At 36.6% G+C, this 17,010-nt stretch overlaps 1 protein-coding gene across 1 annotated transcript in view; it reads right to left on the reverse strand.

Annotated features, from left to right (window-relative positions):
• The window catches only part of GPC5 (glypican 5), a 1,436,730-nt gene that overhangs the window by 1,359,680 nt on the left and 60,040 nt on the right, over positions 1 to 17,010 (reverse strand). The window lies entirely within an intron of this gene.

A 17,010-nucleotide genomic window follows, 5' to 3' on the forward strand; every position in this document is an offset into this window, starting at 1 on the left:
TCTTAAGTCAGTCATAAAAGAAAAAATCTCAGTTCTACATCAAACTCAAATCAAGGAGATGCTTCATACCAAGAAAACCATCAAGACCAGAGATACCATAATAGGAATATGGAAACTTAGAATACCAGGTCCATTTATCCCACCTTATATATTCACTGGGTCATACTCTTTCTATGAATGGAAAAATTTAATTTGTTATGTGTATTTCTTTCTCAATCTCTCTCCTTCTACTCAAAACTTATAGTGGAATTAAATATGTATATAATGCAATTCCTCTGAACACACTATCTTGTACATTATTCTATAGAACTATCTCCTTAGCTATAGTGTAAATATCACCAGAGAAATCTCTTCAAATGCCCCATGTTAAAATGTTACTCAAGGCAGTTGCTTGGCAAATACTTTCTGATGACATTATTTGATTGGAAAATATTAACATACTGGGTTCTTGCAATGAGGAAAAAATTAAGGATAAGAAATAGACCCCTGAAGGGATACAAAAGACGAGCTTTATCTGATGGATATTGTCTGATGTACAAAGGAGAAATAGAGGTAAGATTTACCAATGACATGGTTAAAGGTTAAACCTCTTCGAAAACAAACTATCCCATGAAACAGTGCTATAAAGATATCAAGCCTGAATCAAAGTTCAATTTGTTTATTTTTATTTTTCAGACACACCTTACACAATTTTCAATTCTTCAGCCCCCAAATCAGTCACAGGTTTTGTTCTGTAGGAATACAACCTTAACACAGAGAATCACTCCATGCAGCATGTTAAGAGAACCCATGAACCATTCTTCAACCCAACCCAACCCTCTATTGCTTCTCTGTTCTCTACAGTCAACAGAATAACCTTTGTTTTACCCATCCAGTATAAAGCCTCTGGGTCCAGAACTTGATGTCACATTCCAGTTTGCTCACCCTCTTTCTCATATTCATAACTAACTGGTAGGCATTCTTATCCTTCCTGTTAAGGTTTATCTTAAAGACACCATATTGGGGGAGCAGGATTTGTTTGTTTTCACTTTTCAAAAAATAGCCTTAACTGAGCAAAGTTCATCTGGCTTTGTTTTGTGTTGGCTCCAAAGACACCAAGAGTAGGAGATAGCTAGTCTTAGAAATTTTCTAATTATTTCTTAGCTTTTTCCCCTCCCTAGCCCTGGCAAGCTGGTATCAAAGTTAGTCTAACAAATAACCAACCATGAAGCTGACTATTTAGTATTATTTGAGGGTTTCTGAAAAGACCTTTAAAAGAACCCAATGGGTTTAACATAACTAAAACTATTTTGCTACATTAAGTTTTATTCAAATATATTTAAAAGGTTCAGTGAGGGGGAAAAGGAGGTCGGTGTCTATTTGAGAAGCAGTTTGGCTTGAATAGAGAGGGAAATTGTAAATTGCAGGGTTCTGTTAAAGAAAGTGATTCATTGGTAAAGACCAATTAATCATGAAGGAGCAGAGTAGGGGTGGGAATTGGAATGAGCCCAGTGGTTAGTCTAATAAGAAAGAGAAAAGAGAAATTACTAACGTTAGAATCTTAGTTACCGAGGTAACTATAGACAGATAGGAAACTGAACATTTTAGGATCTTAGTTGGAAGAAGAAAAAAAGAAAGACCACAGTATGTTGGTATTACTGTTACTAGTTTACTTGTTTTTAATCTTTTCTGTTTTGAGATGGGAAAGGTTGAAAAAGCAACATATAAGAGATGGAGAGGGGTGGGGTAGTTAGTACAGGTAGAGGAACAAACATGCCAAATTACTTGGAAAACTTTCAAATCTGAACCCCAGATTGTATTATGTGATCCAGAGAGGTGCTTCCCAAACTTTAATGTGCATAAGCATCAGGTCATCTTGCTAAAATGAGGATAATGATTCAGTAGTCCTGGGGTAGGGCCTGAGAGCCTGCTTTTCTTAGAAGCTCTCAGGAGATGCCCACATTGCTGGTCTGTAAACCATACTTTGAGTAGCAAGCATAGAATACAGTAGTGTTCACTGACTTTAGAGAAGCATTTTTTAAGGGATTAATTTTCCCACTGAGTTGGCATGGTTTGTAGTGGGCAGAGGGTTGAGGGTGAAAAGGAGATTTCCTTTTACAACTAGAATATTACTTAATTCTGCCTTAAAAAATCAGAAATTCTACTTTTATCGTCAGATCATACAAATTACCCTTAATTGTCCTTGTTTGTTCTAGGAAGTATTACACTTGAGAGGCCGGAAAAGTACAAATACTGTCACTGTACCTATAAAATATCAAGGAATACAGCAAGCCTTCAGTACCTGTTTATTTAACCAATGGTCTTTCAATTAAAGCACCCTGTTTTCCATTTTTGGACTTCTCTATCCTGAGAGATAGCTCCACTATTTTAAGTGAAAAATCATTAATTTCCCAATAAAATATGCAAAAACAAGCAGAAAAATATATGCCTCTTCTTTGCTACACCTTCTCCAACCTCTCTCAAAACAGGAATGTACATGCCTACATGAACACATATACGCACACAACCAGGTATACACATATTGTAACTGTGTTCAAAATAATTTTGTTTCTTTGATTTTTGCCAAATGTTATTAAGTTTTCTCAGAATTTACAGCCCTAACACACAGCTTATTATTAATTGCTTCTTGCGGATTTTGAGCGACTAGAACAGAGCTTGGCTTGCAGAGTGGGCTTATAAAGACTTCCTGACATATGTAAGATTTAAATTATCCTAAGTAAAGCAAAAAATCCTATCAGATAGAGAAAATATTTTCTTCTCCTTGTGTGTGTGTGTGTGTGTGTGTGTGTGTGTGTGTGTGTGTGTGTGTCAAGAAATTAAGGTCCAAAGAAGTTGAGACCCCTTCCAAGCTCACTGAGCTGGTGAGAGACAGAGTCAGGACCTGCTGCTTTGTTTCTGATGCTGTGTATTCCCTTCTATCACATCACTTACCAATATGTCACAGTGCTCTCTTCAATACATCAGCAATTAACCTAAGAAGCAAATGAGATATCATTGGGTGAATACCAAAAAAAAAAAAAAAAAAAAAATATGTCAAAACATTATAGAGAAGAGAGCTCATTTAACAAAAAAATGCATTCTACAAAAACTACAAAAGCAAATGAACTGCCACTTTTTAAACTAAAACTTAGCTTTAATTTGACAATGCTGTCTCTAAAAATACATATGAAAATAATAATAATGATGAACAATAAATTCAGGGAAGGTATGACATATATAACTGAATATCAATCTACAATGTTCTCCACTCCCTCGTTAAAAGGGATAGTGTTAAGACAAGTTCAGACAATCCAAATTTTCAATAGTGACTGACCAACTATTACTTCTAGGGCAGAAATGTTATTGGGTAAGTTTAATGTGAACGCCAAACCTGCTGGAAATCACACAGGAGCCCAGGATGCCCAAGCTCAGGAGGAGGCATTTAATTACCAGAAGCCAAGTGGGCATGTGCATCATAACAAGCAATAGGGCTGGAGTAGTCATGAGGGTACACTGAATAGTTTGACACACAAAGATTCCCGAGGGTACACCGAATAGTTTGACATACAAAGATTCCCGAATACAATTAATTCATCAAGAGATCTTCAGAAATAAAATCATTTAACATCCCCTAGGGTCTTAATTAATTATTGTAAAACAAAACAATTTCAGTGTTAACTTACAAAGGCCTTACTTGAATGATGAGCCTAGAGGACAAAGCTTCTAGCCTAACTCCCAGGTCACAGACCCAGACTCTTTTGCATCAAGAGGAAGCCAGATGTTATTGAGAAGGACTCAGTTTTACCTTCACTAAACTGTACTATGAACTCTCCTTTAACTTTAAGCCTTACCAAAAAGGACCTTGAACTAGAAGGCTATACCTTGCAAAAAGAGGAATGCCCAAATTTTGGGGTTATATTGGTTAACAGATCTGTGTTAAAACGAATTCCTGTGGATCCTGGATCACTGAACTCCAATTCAGTAATTAGGCTACGATAACATTAACCATACTTTTATCTAAATAAAAAGTATTACTATGATTATAACAAACACAATCGGAGGGTTCCTTCAATTCAGCTACAATCAATCCTAGATGTGGTCTTCTAACTGAAGCAAATTTATAGATCTTCCAGTATTTTATATGGCAAAAATTGTCTTCATTCTTATACACAGGAATCACAAAAAGCAATAGTCATTTACCTGAAGAAGAGCAGTATTTCTCTGATCTTCCCACAAAGCAACACTCAACTGCTCATGTCCTTGGGGGCCCTCTGGGGTTTGATCACACAAACCAATTCTACTTATTATGGGAAGCTGCTGAGTAGCCCTGACTTTACAGCTAAATTATCTGTAGCACCTTAGTGTATGATGGCAGACTGGATTAAATGGTCACCTAATTTCCCATAAACACTGGAGCCAAAAACAAAAAAATGACATCTTCTAAAGGATATTTGGTCTTAATCCTATACCCCAAGTGTCTCTTCTAGATTTTTCCATGAAAGCTTGCCATAAACTTCATACATCATACAGGCCTGAATGGCAGAACCACTGGTACTGGGCCAGAACCTGGGCCAGCTAGAGACCCTTCTTTGGCTTTGTACCCAACTCAAATGTAACAGTCTATTAAAGGACATAGTAAATGGCTAAAATCAGACTATCCAAGATCCAAAATCTTATCTGTCACTATGACTTCCCGGCAAGAATAATTCGTTTTGGAGGAAACATCCCAACAGATCAGCTATATGTCTTCAAGTGTAATTTAGGAACTAGCAACATATCACTTAGGAACTTGTTAGAAATGCAGATCCTCAGATTTGCTGAATCAGAATTTGTATTTTAATAATGTACTCGGGTGATTTGTATGCACACTGAAATCGGAGAAGCACTGTCCTAGATGACTTGACCACAGGGACTGCATTGACGTGGGAGCCTCCTTGTTTCCCAGGGACTTCTCTCTATCCCCTGTCGTGTTCTTTCCTGCTCTTTAGATCTCATCATCATGGCATTATTTATGTGGTGGATCTGGAGGTGCGCTGTGGGAAAGTCAGAGAAATACTGCCCTCTTTTAGATAACTGACAGTTGCTTTTCATGATTCCTGTGTATAAGAATATAGACAAATTTTGTCATATAAAATATTGGGAGCTCTATGAATTTGCTTCAAGACCACATCTAGGATTGACTGTAGCTGAACTGAGGTCACCATCCAATTGTGTTTATTATAATCATAGTAGTAATTTTTGTTTAGATAAAAACACTGTTAATATTTTACCATAGCCTAATCACTGAATTGGAGCACAGTGATTCAAGGGCCACAGGAATTCGTTTTAACACAGATCTATTAACCAATGCAACCCCAAAGTTTGGGCACTCCACTTTTTGCAAGGTACGGCCTTCTAGTTCAAAGTCTTATTTGGTAAGTCTTACAGGAGAATTCATAGTACGATCCAGTGAAGGTAAAACTGAGTCCTTCCCCAATAATATCTGGTCTCCTTGATGCAAAAGGCTCTGAGTCTGTAAGCTGGGAGTCAGGGTAGAAGTTCCGTATTCAACTGTCGCCAAGGGGGAAGGTATGGTAAATACACAAGGTTTGGGTAGCCAACAGTTAGAGGACACTGGGCACGAAACGTGCAGCCATCCAACTCCCCGAGTGGTGAAGTGTATACAATGTGATCTGGGCCACTGGCTACAGCTGATTGATCCAGTGGAATAGATACCTGACTCAAACTAAGTCAATATGATTATCTCTCCCAGAATTTGAAATTTCAACAGAAAAACAAAGAGCCTGGAAGTGATTGCTGCTGTCATGTTTAGGACAAGGTTCTAGAGAAAATGTCCACAAACTAGCTAAACATTCTTGTTGCCTTGTTCTTTTCTTTCTTAAGCTCAGTTCAACATTTCCTTCTAAACTGAGAGCACTTCAAGTTTTTTCCAACTAATCTCCTTTTTAGTTTAAGCATGACAGAATCAAATACAGTTGTCTGCAACTAACAGAAACTATAGTTCTGAAAACTATTATGATAATAGTAGCCTATAATACACTAAAAACACTAAGCAGAAATTCCAAAAACTTAACAGGTAGCAAAACTAAAGGCTATGTGATACACATATAAAGCTTCTTTACAAGCTATTCTTCAATTCTGAAATACTGTTTCCCATCCTCAGTCTGTCTTTTCAAGAAAGAGCCTGAGAGAATTCCTGTTCAGTATGTCCTGATAGAAATCTAACTGCACTATTTACTAAAGGTCTAGTGAATTATTTAGAAAGTTTTACAAAAGAACCTTTTAGAAGTAAGTAATGGATAGTCATGCTGAATTTGTAATGGATTATAGAAAGTGGTTTTCCTACGCATCCAAGTAATGGCAGCTCAACTATCTCTTACCACACATCGCTCTTTATAGAAAGACATGTACGTGTGGTGAAGGATTTAACACTGAAGTGAAACCCGCAGCAGGGGAAATTTAACAAATTAATTGATTAGTGTTCTATTTCCCTCTCCATACTGTAAAAGTGATCATCTATTTTAGAAGACATATCCTGCCCATAGAACAGCTATCTGTGGTTCCATAAATGAAGATATGTTTATAGTTTACACAATATACATCTCACAGCAGGAGCCTGAAATATGTCAAATGTATAAAGTCTGCCAAAGTGAAGTAAATAAAACCCCATCCTTTGTCAAAAAGTTTCTAATTATTCTTCCTATTCAGAACATCTTAAGCATTGATATACACACCCAATGCATAAAGAGAAAGTCCGGTTCCATAGAATATATTAGGGCTACAATTTCCATGTTAACCGTAGTTAAAGCATAAATCCTATACTCATTTCTGGTTCTGCAAATGTATACAGTACAGTGAATTGACTTCTTTTTTTGTCACACATAATTTCAGCGGGTTCTTACCCTTAGATTTTACCCTCTGGTGAGAATATAAGAGCCACAGAAAAACAAATTCTCTTCCACTCTCTGTCATTATACAATTTAAGTCTATTCTACATCGTTATAATACAATAGAATATATTATAAATCTACCTTTTTTACTTTTTAAAATGTTTTTATTTGAGTATGGTTAACACATCATGAATTAGTCTTGGTAAGTATGTTGAATTTAGAAAATGAAGCCACATTCAGTTTAATTCAACAACTTTGCTGATTTACTATTATGCCTAAGAATTTGTACTGTGAATCTGTTAATTTCCTACTTCAAAACAATGCAATTTTATTTGAACTGCATGGCTGAAATGTTAAATATGAAGTTACCCATACCAAATCTTTAGAGTCAATTATATTATTGAATTTCTAAACTTTAATAAGCTTCCATCTCTTTTTCGATTATCTGTTACCAGATCCTGTTTCTCTTTACTTTTTACCCCAAGAAGCCCAAGTACCTTCATAATCACTGTCAAAGGATACTGAATGCACCTCAGCCCCAGAAGCACAGTGTACGATTAGGTCTCTACTCCCCTATGTTATTTCATTTTCTATAGCCATGTACCTCTTTTCCTATTTTAAAACTTACTCTTCGATAAAAGTTTAGATGCTCTCATGACATAAGATGTATTTCATTTTCAGATGTAAATAGCTAATAATGCTAAAGTCCCAAGAATTTCTTTCTAACAAATGAAACTTATTAATTCAAGTGAAGTGGAAATGACTTGACCGAAATCACATTGTTAATGAGCAAACCCAATGACTCACACCTAATACTCACAATTCAGAGCAGATATCTATTATATTATTACGATTCTGTCATCATATATGTATCAATTACATTAAGAAAGGAAAAAGGAGGGGGCGCCTGGGTGGCTCGGTCGGTTGAGCTTCCGACTCTCAGTTTCACCTCCTGTCATGATCCCAGGGTTGTGGGATCAAGCCCCGTGTTGGGATCTGTGCTGAGCATGAAGCCTGCTTAAGATTTTCTCTCTCTCTCTCTCTCTCTCTCTCTCTCTCACTCTCTCTCTCTCTCCCTCTGCCCTGCTCCCTAGCTTGACTCTCTCTCTCAAAAAAAAAAAAAAAGGACATAGTTTAATAAACTGATATTTCTATGAGCATTCAAAATCCAAGTAGAGTTTTGAATAGGAAACTTTTAAAATAAAGGTTTTGAAATACAGTATGGCAAACAATCAAAAAATAGCACTTACAGTTTAAAAGAAATAGATGATAAAACTATAACAAAAACCCTTACTAACTGGCATATAAAATGCCCTAATTTATATCTTAAATAATAATTACATTTATTTCTCCTTTTTTTAGCATTAAAAATTTTTTTAAAAAGAAGGAAAAAATGACTCAGAAAAAAGACAAAAATGAAATAAAAAAGATAGGAACTCTTTCATTTTAATAACATTTTAAGTGATTGGAGATATAAAATAAATTTATAAATTCACACACAATTCAAAAGACAAACCCTTCAAAGGGTACCTTTCTCATTTTAGTGGATTGATTCCTTTCTTTAATAAAGAGTAATGCTAAGTTTCAGGTATAAAGATTAACTTTTTTCCTCAAGGTTTAGTGATTTTTAAAAACATAGATAAAATTAAAATTAAAGCAAAATGAAAAAAAACTCACAAAACAGACAATTTTCATATGAAAATTCCATTAGCATCGAATAATGTCACCTAAATATGAATCATCTCTTTCTTCCAAACCCTCTCAGGAAATTTTTCTATGTGAAAGAAACATGAATAACATGGAGAGTCTTTGTGTGCATCAAAAGATCATCTATTTTCCCATTTCCTTTTAAAAGCAGATGTCTCAAACGAATAGTTTCTTCTCATGGCCTCTATTTTGTTACCACAACCCACAGCTATTTAACCTCTAACTGTAACCACCAATCCCTCTGAAATGGCTTTTGCCCTCATACTAAAAACCTAATGCTCAATATAAAAGAATGTGTGGTATCATATTTGGCCTCTCCATCTTTCAGAGTTTCCTACACCATCCTCTGAGAATTCACTCTTCCTTCCTTTGACACTGCCCTGGCTGCACATGATTTTTACCATCACAAATCTATCTGTAAGCCCTTTCTTTTCCCCATCTGTACATTCTTCCTGGATAAATGTACCCAAAAAGATAACTCTATATTTTAGTTGTTTCAAAACCTGTAGTGATATCAAAACCTCTCCTAGACTCCTCTTTCTTATGGAGAGTTTGGTATGTCCTCCACATAGGCGCTCCAGAAACACCATTCAAAGAAGAATCTATCCTTTCCCCCAAACTGTCACCCCATCTTTCTCCACCCCTTTTTCTATGAACTGCTCAAGCCCAAAACTCAAGGAGCTTCCTGGACCCTTCCCTTTCCTTACCCTCAGCAAAGCTCTCAAACATGTATCTCTAAGCCCTGACAAGTTCACCTACACCATCTTCAGATAAATCACTCCTTCTCCATCACTTCTGCTACCTTCTTGCCTGACTTGCTACAATGTTCTATTTTTCTAATGAAACACATTACTTTTGACAAAAGCAATATTTTTTCACTGCAGAAAAATTCAAAATAACTAAAAATGGAAAATAAGACCATAATCTTCATCCAAAGATACTCTTAGTACTTCAATATATATCCTTCATGGGGCACCTGGGTGGCTCAGTCGGTTGGGCGGCAGACTTCAGCTCAGGTCATTAGCTCACGGTTTGCGAGTTCGAGCCCCGCATCAGGCTCTGGGCTGACAGCTCAGAGCCTGGAGCCTGTTTCAAATTCTGTGTCTCCCTCTCTCTTTGCCTTCCTTGCTCATGCTCTGTCTCTCTCTCTCTCAAAAATTAATAAACATTAAAAAAATTATTTATATATATATATATATATATATATATATATATATATATATCTCCTTCCACATAATTTTCTTGCTTCTATAGCACATTTTCCTACCATCTATAATTCCCCTTCTAATCCATCCTTCACTGAGGGACACAGCAATGTTATAAAATTCAAATATGATTCTGTAATTTTCCTATTTACAATTCCCATGTGTGTCCAACATTGCCTTCAGGATTAAAGTTCTGAATCCCCTACACAGCATAAATCACTGTTGGCTTTGCCTCTGCCTTCATTTCCAGCCATTTTCTCCCCTACAGCCTTCGCCTCCACCATCTCCATTTCTTTGCTTTCTTTGTACATAAGACTCTCTATATACTGTGGTCTCTACTTGGTGCAACCCATCCTGTCTTCCTTCATCTGGTTAATTACCATTTGCTCTGTTAGTAGTTCATCTAATCCTGCAGCTGTTTGCTTCAATTAGCGTGAGCAGAGGATCCTGTTCTGTTCTCACCCTCCTCTCCTAATTCCCTGAGCACGCCTTTTATAGACCTTACTTTCTGTATATCGTGATTGCCTTTTCTACTCGCACTATTAAAACTCAATGCAGGGCGCCTGGGTGGCGCAGTCGGTTAAGCGTCCGACTTCAGCCAGGTCACGATCTCGCGGTCCGTGAGTTCGAGCCCCGCGACAGGCTCTGGGCTGATGGCTCAGAGCCTGGAGCCTGTTTCCGATTCTGTGTCTCCCTCTCTCTCTGCCCCTCCCCCCTTCATGCTCTGTCTCTCTCTGTCGCAAAAATAAATAAACGTTGAAAAAAAAATTAAAAAAAAAAAACTCAATGCAAAGGCATCTTCTGCATTAGTCTTCTACAATAGGGCTTAAACTCATGTGTTTTGGAATTAGAGAGATCTGGATTTCAATACCAAATCTGTTATTTACCCCAATGCAACCCTGGGAAAGTAGCTTTTCTGCACCTCACTTTCACCATGTGTGAAATGAAGTGATCCCTATATCAAAGATTACCAGTATAAGGTAAGTCAGCATTTCTCAACAGAGGGTGATTTTGCTTCCCAGGTGACATATGGCAATTCTGGAGACATTTCTGGCTGTTATGACTGGAAGGTCAGCAAAGATCCTACAGGCATCTAGTGGGTAGAGGCCAAGGATACTGCTAAACATCCTACACTTCACGAGAAGTCTCCCCACAATAAAGGGGACACACGACTCTAAATGTCAGTAGTGCCATGGCTGAGAAGGACATGAGGCATGAAGGAGGCTTTCAGCACCACACATGCTCATCTTAGCACTGGGAAATGGTAGTGATTGCTAATATCAAGAGATTCATTTATTTCCAACCTCTTGAAGACTTTGAATTTGTGCTACTTCATTAATTACATTTCCCAGTGGAAAGTTAGCTTATTGTTTAGCAAGCATTCTTTCTTTGCATCCTCCAAATTCAAGGAAGAAACATACTCCCTCATCCACTGACTGGCTTTGACCAATGGAATATAGACAGAGATGACAGAGGGCCTCTGAGACTCATCTTTAAGAGGCATTGCATGTTTCCACTTGCTTTCTTACACTCCTGCCAACAATCGAGGGAACAGATTTCTCCTGAGTGGTTATTTTTCCTTCATCTGAGCCCCAAAAATGAGCACACAGGAAACAGATCTAAGCACATCCCCACAAACCAAAGCCTGGAACAGACCTGCATGGACCCAACCGGGGAGTTTGGAGCCAAGCCAAGGTAAACCAAGCCTAGGTCAGCCAAACCCTAACTGATCTGCAGACACATGAGCAAGTAATAAACACGATGGTTGTGTCCCTCTGAGATTTTGTGGTTGCTTGTTCAACAGCAATAATTGACTGATAAGCCATATGCTTTTTTATCCTCGTTTTTACCAATTTTTTCCCACACTAAGGAAAAAGGAAGAAAACTTGACAGCAAGACATCTTTATCACCAAAATGGAATCTCTCATAGAGGAACACACGATAATAGCATTAGCATCACCTACTGAATGCTTTTTTTTCAGTTTATGTTCTAGCTTATATACTTACATATAAAAGGATTTCTTTCCACTGGAAAAGCATCCAAAAGGTGACCAAAATTTGGCTATGTACTAAGAAAATATTCAGAAACAGCACAAAAGAGTGATAGAATAAGAAACAATGAAAGAAGATGTATATTAAGATCAACTTCTCCTTACAAGGAAAATAAAGTAACTCAAATCAGAATATTTTAAGTTATGGTAAATGCTCATTATATTTAACATCCGTTTGCTCTAAGTCCTGTTGCTCTGGCTTTTGATATCTTGCTTTTTATATGTTAGGAATTAAGAACATTAACCAGAGGATCGGTATATTATCCTTCCTATGGTTTTTTGTAGTGTCATCCCCCATAGTGTTTTAATAGTGAAAAACACCTTGTCAATCAGTTTATACTGTCTTCAGTTCCTACTGCTAGTCTTCCAAAAATTTCCTAATTAAAAAAAAAAAAACAACTATATCTGTGGGAGCTTCTGAAAACTGTGGCCCCACAAATATAACAATGGTTAGCAGTCATTCTTTTTTTTGTCCTTTTCTTTAGGACCTACAAAATATTAGAATTATTAGAAACGGCCATCCTAATTGGCTATAGACAAATTTTGCCTGTAAGTTGGAAACTAGGGCATTTTCTTTCTTATGCTATTTCCATTGTTTACATGAGCATAATCATATGTGTCAGACTCTCAAAGGTATATGTGGAGACAGACTGAGAAACTGACAGATTTCAGCTCAACTATTAAGGAAGATTTATTCATATAAACACATGCAGAAATCTTTATTTCCTATCTTCATATAAGTAGAATAAAGAGAGTGAAAAAATTGCATGTTACAATTCTATTTTTTTCTTCAGAGAGCTACTGATAAACCAGGTTAGTAGTTTAGTTAATATCCTATAAAGATAAGATGGGGTGCCTGGGTGGCTCAGTCAGTTAAGTGTCTGACTATTGATCTCAGCTCAGGCCATGATCTCACAGTTTGTGGGTTCGAGCCCCACCAAGTCAGGCTCTGTCCTGATCGCACAGAGACTGCCCTGGATTCTCTCTCCCTCTCTCTCTGCCCCTCCCCGCCTCTCTCTGTGTCTCAAAATAAATAAAGAAACTTAAAAGAAATATCCTCTAAAGATAAGAAATTGATCTGAGTTCAAGGACATGAATAATTTTGGTACTTTATTCTTCTAAGTTCTTCCAAATATACACATTGACCAAGGACTCTTGCTAAGAAGAAGGCAGATTTATAAAGTACAAGGTATGCAAACTGTCTCCATCACAAATAACTTATTATATAAGTTTTCTGTTGAGCACTCTAATTCAGTTTTACTGAAAAATCACAAAGGCATTGGTACAGTACCACCTAAGCAAGGTTTTCACATGCCTGCTATCCCCCTCCCCCTCCCAAACCAGCCCAATATGGGCATCTCAGCTTCCAACTTCCCCAAATGCATTTCATTTTAATACAAACAACATGATTTCTGGAATGAGAAAAAAAGCTGCAATATTCTTTCATGCAGAGTGAAGATCCAGTTAACGAGCAATAATTAATCATAACAGCTTGCTTCAAACTACATTCTTGTCGAGAATTATGCAGAGTCTATAAAATTGATAGCCTAGAGTGCTCTAGGAAAAAAAAAAAAAAAAAAAACCATTTCTCCATGGTATTCTTGCTCAACTAACACTGCTAAAAGATGAAGCATCTTAGCCTAAAAGGAGAGAAATAGCTGTCATAAACAGGTTCCTTACTACTCCAGGAGCATAAATAAAATTTTGAACTGTCTGTTTAAGCTTCTTTTCTTTGCTAGTAATATTCTGTTTTGAAGCGTTGTTGATGGATGCCAAACTCTAAATATCACCTGTGAAGGAGATAAAACTCAAGTTTACAATGAGGTATATGACTGTGTCATGGCTAAGAAGATTTGGTACAATAATTTTACAGCAGCCAGAAAAAAAAAAGTATTCTTGCTTAATATCAAACATATGGAAATAAAAATTGCCAACCAACCAAACTGCAATTAATTTTTTTTTTTAAAAAGGTGAACACTGTATTGTAACCCTACTGGGAAGCATTCCCAACCAGCCCTGTTTATGTTTCTCCTTCTAATACAGTTAATCTTTCCCCTGTCTGATCCACACTTTTCTTATTGTGTTGACCCCTCTCTATTGGGATTATTCACCATCTTCCCTGTTAGAATATGAGAGTCACAGAGGAAGGACCTAAGTCTCAATGCTCCCTGGCCTTTCAGCACCTCACAGAATCTCAGATCCAGAAAAAATATTAAATATATGTTTCAATTGAATTCAACAGCGAAATTATATCCTTTATTCTGCCAACTCTTCATGATCAACTCTTTAATGTGATCAATCACCAAGGCACAGAGTCAACCTACCCAAAATTTTCTCTACCTTTTTAAAAGCAGCAAAAGTCAAATTCTTCTCATCATGAAGGGGTGACTTTTTTGCAACACATCTCCAACTATTTTAAAAGATATTATCGGGTTCTAGAAAAAGCCACTTAAAATTTTAATTATTGTGAATATTTCCTTTCATATGTTTAAGGAAGAATAAATTCCAGAGTTGTAAAGAATGACTCCAAACAAATTCTACATTTAATAGACAAAAATAATTGAGATAATAGTGCAGAGGGAGACAGAGAAAACTTAAAGAGTATGGATAATATGCAAACTGGGGAACTTCCCCACCAGATAATTTTTAAAGGGTAATTTTAGGGTATTTAAAGGGGATTACTTGATGCGTAAATGTTTTTGTAGTAATAATTTATGTATACATATCTAATGACAAAATGTTACCTAGTATTTAGTGGAACAACTGCAGTGTACTAAAAAAATTCAAATGACAAATGATCAGTGTTCAATAAATGATGGTAGTGATGATGGTTGTAGGAGTAGTCAAACAGCATTAATATAGACTATTAGTCATCCTACAAACATTCAGTAAATTCAGTATTCCTACAGTTCTCAGCACTCTCATCAATGTTTCATCAATACTTTCAGATACCAGTTTGATTCAACAAGACAAAAATAATGATGTACATATAAATAGCCTTACTATAAAAATAATGCATGTATTGACAATGACAAGAAATAAAATCTTTAAAAATGAGTTTCCCAGTAAGACTTTTCTCTCTACATAATTTGCCAAGTAACTGGAAATGTTCTCAGTAACATCAACCTAGAAAGATATATTACATCGGCAAAATCTTACTGATACCTAAATGAGAACTTACTGTGTATCAGTCACTCTTTTAAAACCCTGTATCTGTATTTTTTCTTATTTAGTCCTCATAACAACTCATAACAAGATTAGTATAGTTGTTATCTCCATTCTACAGATGAGGAAACTAAGATATATTGTTTATAGGTAAATTGTTTAAAGTCACAAAACAAGAGTTACATCTAAACCCATGATGGGACCCCAGATATCTTGCCCTTAAAGTTTAAAAGGCAAAATAAAAGATATATCACCATCCTACCCATCTAAAGATCACCTTGACTGACAGCGAAACTCAACAACAATAACAAAATCATATTACTTGAACATCTACCATAGATTAGACACCGTGCTGAGAAAAGTGATATACACATGTACCTGTTCCCTCAGACAACACTAACAGATACCATGACTAGGTGGCTCATAAACAGCAGAAATTTATTTCTCACAGCTCTAGAAGAGAAGAGGTCCAGGATCAAGGTATGGACAGATTAGGTATTGGGTGAGGACCCACTTCCTGGTTCATAGGAGGCCATCTTCATGCTGCATCCCCACATGGTGGAGGGGTGACGGAGTTCTTGGGAGGCTCTTTTATAAGGACACTAATTCCATTCATCAGGGTTCCATCCTTAGGATCTAATCACTTCCCAAAGGCCCACTTCCTAATCCCATTACACTGGAGATTAGGCTTCAACACACAAATTTGGAACTTCAGGGAGAAACAAACATTCAGTCTATAGCAACACATAAGACATACCTCCTGTTCTCAAGAAAGTAATAGTATTGAATGAACAGAGGATTCTGGGAGCAGGACCTGCTGATGGAAAGAAGATGTTGTGAAATGAATAAGAACTAATTTTGAATGATATAACAGAGATTATAGCAGACATTTAAAACTGTGAATATTAGATAGCATTTTAAGCAGCAAAAAACTACAAAGCACTGAAGAATTTTAAATTGGAAAATGATATATGAATATTATAATTTAAAACCTTAATCTGTTAGGTTTCTTGGGATCAGGAGAGGATAAAAACTAAAGTTGTCACAGTAATAAAAGTGTCAAGAGAAAGAGAAAAAAAGAGTAAATAAGAAGAAAAGTTCATCTTTAATTGACATGCAGAAGATACACAAGAGATTTAAGTAACTGATGGCACTGAAGTTGAACCTAAGACTCAGGAAAAAAATGGTGATACCATGCATAAAGACAGATAAGTTAGGATGAAAAGTTGTTTTTGAGAAAAGGATGAGAAATGTATATTCAAACATAACATTTAATGTTATGTTAGCAGGATATCCAGGTAGAAATCTATACATCAGGCATCTGAGAGACAGGGGCTACATTAAGAATGAACTATTCAAAGAAACAAAAACAGGAAGAGGAAAGATAAGAGAGTTAGAAAGAAATGATCTGAGAGCCAGGATGAGGGGTCAAAACAAGGTCCCAAACACAAGGTGATGCCAGGACAGTTTTGAAGATGAAGAGGAGAAAATCGAGCTGCATATGGAATGAATAACTACTATTTATTTTTCCCGAAGAGGGCCCTTCATCAAACTGTGGGCAGCATGAGAAAATGAAGTGCCTTGCATTACCATCTGACATCATCTCTCTTAACTTCTAGACATGTCCTAAAAAAGTAAACCCCAGTTAAGACTGCAACACAGTTAAATAAACCAGAGTGAACTAAATTAATGTTCCTCAGCTTTACACCAAAGGTCCATTAATCTGTTTCACAGTAAGGATTAAGTGTATTAAATGCATGAAAGGACTATATTTAAAGCTGAAATTATAATCAATACTCAGAGAAACACTGTCTCCAAACGAAAAAACAGCAGGTGGTTCATGAGCACTAGAACAGAGGCAACCGAAAATAACAGTAAACATAAAGCAGGAATGTTAAAAGTAAAACCAGGCCCTGCCCCCAAGGGGATGAGTGCTACAGAATTTTCTCGTGCACAACATCCAAACACAGACCAAATATAAAGCCTCACCCTACACTCCATAACTAGCGCCTT

This window comes from Puma concolor, chromosome A1 (assembly GCF_028749965.1).
Source record: "Puma concolor isolate L17-30 chromosome A1, mPumCon1.1.hap2, whole genome shotgun sequence".
In the NCBI taxonomy this organism is placed as follows: Eukaryota; Metazoa; Chordata; class Mammalia; order Carnivora; family Felidae; genus Puma; species Puma concolor.